A 6,118-nucleotide genomic window follows, 5' to 3' on the forward strand; every position below is an offset into this window, starting at 1 on the left:
ATAGAGGTGGAACGTCACATTGTAGCAGCCCAAGTAGCTCGCCGTGATCGTATAGGGGTTAGTACTCTGCGTTGTGGCCGCAGCAACCTCGGTTGGAATCCGAGTCACGGCATTGCGGTGAGGCAATGTCACGGCAGTTGGGCAGATATTTTAGAATTTCCATTAATACATTGGCAATCTCTGTGGAGGACTGAAACAATTCGATATGTCCTGTTACTGTTATGAACCTTTTGTTTCTTTAATGCTCTTTGCACACTTTTTCATCGGGTGACTGTAATGTATTTCAACCAAATCTAATTAAGAGCGCATTATGTGGTGACATTTGCAGTACATGAAACATTATAACACTGCCATTTACGTCAATAACCACTAGCTTGATTAAGACATATGTATTGCAGCGACAGTATTTCCCAGTTACAAATGGGAATAAAAACAACATCCGCGAGGGATTGAACCAACGACATTTAACTGATGTTGCCAATGGAGCGCGTTACAGAGAGCGCGAGGTCCCGCCTTTACAGTCACACGCTGATGATAATACAGATGTTTAAATAAACAGGCATATCTGTGGACTTGTGGTCTTTCTACATTGGGACTCATAGTCTAGTCCTAGGCTATTGTAGGCACTGGCGTATCTTTTAGTGGAATGAGAGGCATTCTGTAGTCGCGTGAAAGGACCTTTCAAGTCAATCTGATCTGTATTGTCCTGTGAAAAAAAGCGTTCTTAGACACAGTGAGGAGTTTTTGGGGATAATGGGAAAATCATTTCCAACTAAATGACAGGAATTTCTTAGTCCAATCATGAGGTGTGCTAGGCTTTTTTATACTGTGGCGGAAAGAGAGAGAGTATAACAGTCATTATAAATAAAGGGCCAAGGAAGTAACAGTTTATGGAAGGAACAATTTGCACATAGTTTTAAAATGTGGTCAGGAGGAGGGCAATGTGCTTACACATATGAAACATTAGAAGGTAGACATTATGGAAGCACATATATTTCTTTATTTTTATTGTATTTGGGGAGAGGGGGTTAATATAGCACGTCCAATGTGGAAAAGTGCTTTCCATAGCACCTTGCAGGTGGGCGACATCTAGAGCTGTGCAGTAGCCACCCATGCCCCAGACGTCAAAGAGAACAAGAAGTTACACATGTTGGAAGTGAGGGTGAGACATTGAGGAGATATGATCCCCGTATGAAGCCGAGAGAAGGAGGAGGCGTGAACGTGCATCCATGTATGCGGGCGAGACAGGAAGGAGCGTTGGTCATGCATCCCTGCATGAGGGTGAGACAGGGAGGAGATATGATCCCCGTATGAAGCCGAGAGAAGGAGGAGGCGTGAACGTGCATCCATGTATGCGGGTGAGAAGGGAAGGAGCATTGGTCATGCATCCCTGCATGAGGGTGAGACAGGGAGGAGATATGATCCCCGTATGAAGCCGAGAGAAGGAGGAGGCGTGAACGTGCATCCATGTATGCGGGCGAGACAGGAAGGAGCGTTGGTCATGCATCCCTGCATGAGGGTGAGACAGGGAGGAGATATGATCCCCGTATGAAGCCGAGAGAAGGAGGAGGCGTGAACGTGCATCCATGTATGCAGATGAGAAGGGAAGGAGCATTGGTCATGCATCCCTGCATGAGGGTGAGACAGGGAGGAGATATGATCCCCGTATGAAGCCGAGAGAAGGAGGAGGCGTGAACGTGCATCCATGTATGCGGGCGAGACGGGAAGGAGCATTGGTCATGCATCCCTGCATGAGGGTGAGACAGGGAGGAGATATGATCCCCGTATGAAGCCGAGAGAAGGAGGAGGCGTGAATGTGCATCCATGTATGCGGGCGAGACGGGAAGGAGCATTGGTCATGCATCCTTTCCTGAGGGTGAGACAGGGAGGAGATAAAATCCCCGTATGAAGCCGAGAGAACGAGGAGACATGCACGTGCATCCATGTATGCGGGCGAGAATGGAAGGAGCATTGGTCATGCATCCCTGCATGAGGGTGAGACAGGGAGGAGATAAAATCCCTGTATGAAGCCAAGAGAACGAGGCGGCATGAACATGCATCCTTGTATGCAGGTGTGACATTGAGTCATCATGAACATGCATCCCTTTATAAGGACATAACATGGAGGACGCATGAACATGAATGCCTGAATTTTATGGTGGTGGCCTTCGGGTGATTTGGCACGTGCAATTGGTGAAGAGCACTTCTCCTGCGCAAAAAAATAAATGTACTATTAGCACCCCGGAGGGAGCCTCTGCACTTCTTATAGGGAGAAAACTCTGCAATGGAAGGGGACAGGGTCAATAACAGCTGTAAACTCTCACAAGACCATCACTGCTCTCACACTTTCCTGCTCTCAGGCTGGCGGGCCATTATCGGCCCTGGCTGCCGCACCATTGCCAGGTTTGTGTAACTATATTATTTCTAATTGGCTCCACTTTGATGACTTTCATTTGGATTCTGACTTGATTATTGAGATCTTAAATAAATGACTGGGGATCAGGTGTCCACTTATTCTCATGGATAACATCACAACCAACCTTTAATTCAAACATGAGTCATGACATCACAGATGGAGTACAGCTTATGATAGAGGTGGAACGTCACATTGTAGCAGCCCAAGTAGCTCGCCGTGATCGTATAGTGGTTAGTACTCTGCGTTGTGGCCACAGCAACCTCGGTTCGCACGGCATTGCGGTGAGGCAATGTCACGGCAGTTGGGCAGATATTTTAGAATTTCCATTAATACATTGGAAATCTCTGTGGAGGACTGAAACAATTCGATATGTCCTGTTACTGTTATGAACCTTTTGTTTCTTTAATGCTCTTTGCACACTTTTTCATCGGGTGACTGTAATGTATTTCAACCAAATCTAATTAAGAGCGCATTATGTGGTGACATTTGCAGTACATGAAACATTATAACACTGCCATTTACGTCAATAACCACTAGCTTGATTAAGACATATGTATTGCAGCGACAGTATTTCCCAGTTACAAATGGGAATAAAAACAACATCCGCGAGGGATTGAACCAACGACATTTAACTGATGTTGCCAATGGAGCGCGTTACAGAGAGCGCGAGGTCCCGCCTTTACAGTCACACGCTGATGATAATACAGATGTTTAAATAAACAGGCATATCTGTGGACTTGTGGTCTTTCTACATTGGGACTCATAGTCTAGTCCTAGGCTATTGTAGGCACTGGCGTATCTTTTAGTGGAATGAGAGGCATTCTGTAGTTGCGTGAAAGGACCTTTCAAGTCAATCTGATCTGTATTGTCCTGTGAAAAAAAGCGTTCTTAGACACAGTGAGGAGTTTTTGGGGATAATGGGAAAATCATTTCCAACTAAATGACAGGAATTTCTTAGTCCAATCATGAGGTGTGCTAGGCTTTTTTATACTGTGGCGGAAAGAGAGAGAGTATAACAGTCATTATAAATAAAGGGCCAAGGAAGTGACAGTTTATGGAAGGAACAATTTGCACATAGTTTTAGAATGTGGTCAGGAGGAGGACAATGTGCTTACACATATGAAACATTAGAAGGTAGACATTATGGAAGCACATATATTTCTTTATTTTTATTGTATTTGGGGAGAGGGGGTTAATATAGCACGTCCAATGTGGAAAAGTGCTTTCCATAGCACCTTGCAGGTGGGCGACATCTAGAGCTGTGCAGTAGCCACCCATGCCCCAGACGTCAAAGAGAACAAGAAGTTACACATGTTGGAAGTGAGGGTGAGACATTGAGGAGATATGATCCCCGTATGAAGCCGAGAGAAGGAGGAGGCGTGAACGTGCATCCATGTATGCAGGCGAGAAGGGAAGGAACATTGGTCATGCATCCCTGCATGAGGGTGAGACAGGGAGGAGATATGATCCCCGTATGAAGCCGAGAGAAGGAGGAGGCGTGAACGTGCATCCATGCATGCGGGCGAGACAGGAAGGAGCGTTGGTCATGCATCCCTGCATGAGGGTGAGACAGGGAGGAGATATGATCCCCGTATGAAGCCGAGAGTAGGAGGAGGCGTGAACGTGCATCCATGTATGCAGGCGAGAAGGGAAGGAGCATTGGTCATGCATCCCTGCATGAGGGTGAGACAGGGAGGAGATATGATCCCCGTATGAAGCCGAGAGAAGGAGGAGGCGTGAACGTGCATCCATGTATGCGGGCGAGACAGGAAGGACCATTGGTCATGCATCCCTGCATGAGGGTGAGACAGGGAGGAGATATGATCCCCGTATGAAGCCGAGAGAAGGAGGAGGCGTGAACGTGCATCCATGTATGCGGGCGAGACGTGAAGGAGCATTGGGCATGCATCCCTTCCTGAGGGTGAGACAGGGAGGAGATAAAATCCCCGTATGAAGCCGAGAGAACGAGAAGACATGAACGTGCATCCATGTATGCGGGCGAGAAGGGAAGGAGCATTGGTCATGCATCCCTGCATGAGGGTGAGACAGGGAGGAGATATGATCCCCGTATGAAGCCGAGAGAAGGAGGAGGCGTGAACGTGCATCCATGTATGCGGGCGAGACAGGAAGGAGCGTTGGTCATGCATCCCTGCATGAGGGTGAGACAGGGAGGAGATATGATCCCCGTATGAAGCCGAGAGAAGGAGGAGGCGTGAACGAGCATCCATGTATGCAGGCGAGAAGGGAAGGAGCATTGGTCATGCATCCCTGCATGAGGGTGAGACAGGGAGGAGATATGATCCCCGTATGAAGCCGAGAGAAGGAGGAGGCGTGAACGTGCATCCATGTATGCGGGCGAGACAGGAAGGAGCATTGGTCATGCATCCCTGCATGAGGGTGAGACAGGGAGTAGATATGATCCCCGTATGAAGCCGAGAGAAGGAGGAGGCGTGAACGTGCATCCATGTATGCGGGCGAGACGGGAAGGAGCATTGGTCATGCATCCCTTGCTGAGGGTGAGACAGGGAGGAGATAAAATCCCCGTATGAAGCCGAGAGAACGAGGAGACATGAACGTGCATCCATGTATGCGGGCGAGAAGGGAAGGAGCATTGGTCATGCATCCCTGCATGAGGGTGAGACAGGGAGGAGATAAAATCCCTGTATGAAGCCAAGAGAACGAGGTGGCATGAACATGCATCCTTGTATGCAGGTGTGACATGGAGTCATCATGAACATGCATCCCTTTATAAGGACATAACATGGAGGACGCATGAACATGAATGCCTGAATTTTATGGTGGTGGCCTTCGGGTGATTTGGCACGTGCAATTGGTGAAGAGCACTTCTCCTGCGCAAAAAAATAAATGTACTATTAGCACCCCGGAGGGAGCCTCTGCACTTCTTATAGGGAGAAAACTCTACAATGGAAGGGGACAGGGTCAATAACAGCTGTAAACTCTCACAAGACCATCACTGCTCTCACACTTTCCTGCTCTCAGGCTGGCGGGTCATTATCGGCCCTCGCTGCCGCACCATTGCCAGGTTTGTGTAACTATATTATTTCTAATTGGCTCCACTTTGATGACTTTCATTTGGATTCTGACTTGATTATTGAGATCTTAAATAAGTGACTGGGGATCAGGTGTCCACTTATTCTCATGGATAACATCACAACCAACCTTTAATTCAAACATGAGTCATGACATCACAGATGGAGTACAGCTTATGATAGAGGTGGAACGTCACGTTTTAGCAGCCCAAGTAGCTCGCTGTGATCGTATAGTGGTTAGTACTCTGCGTTGTGGCCGCAGCAACCTCGGTTCGAATCCGAGTCACAGCATTGCGGTGAGGCAATGTCACAGCATTTGGGCAGATATTTTAGAATTTCCATTAATACATTGGCAATCTCTGTGGAGGACTGAAACAATTCGATATGTCCTGTTACTGTTATGAACCTTTTGTTTCTTTAATGCTCTTTGCACACTTTTTCATCGGGTGACTGTAATGTATTTCAACCAAATCTAATTAAGAGCGCATTATGTGGTGACATTTGCAGTCCATGAAACATTATAACACTGCCATTTACGTCAATAACCACTAGCTTGATTAAGACATATGTATTGCAGCGACAGTATTTCCCAGTTACAAATGGGAATAAAAACAACATCCGCGAGGGATTGAACCAACGACATTTAACTGAT

The 6,118-nt window shown here is 47.1% G+C and overlaps 1 non-coding gene across 1 annotated transcript; it reads left to right on the forward strand.

Annotated features, from left to right (window-relative positions):
- Window positions 1–5,685: 5,685 nt before the first annotated feature.
- On the forward strand, window positions 5,686–5,757 carry TRNAH-GUG (transfer RNA histidin (anticodon GUG)). The gene has a single exon. It is a non-coding gene; the product is annotated as a tRNA-His (tRNA).
- Window positions 5,758–6,118: the final 361 nt, after the last annotated feature.

This window comes from Ambystoma mexicanum, assembly GCF_040938575.1.
Source record: "Ambystoma mexicanum isolate Mex_15411 chromosome 12 unlocalized genomic scaffold, UKY_AmexF1_1 Mex_chr12_unloc.1, whole genome shotgun sequence".
Lineage (NCBI taxonomy): Eukaryota > Metazoa > Chordata > Amphibia > Caudata > Ambystomatidae > Ambystoma > Ambystoma mexicanum.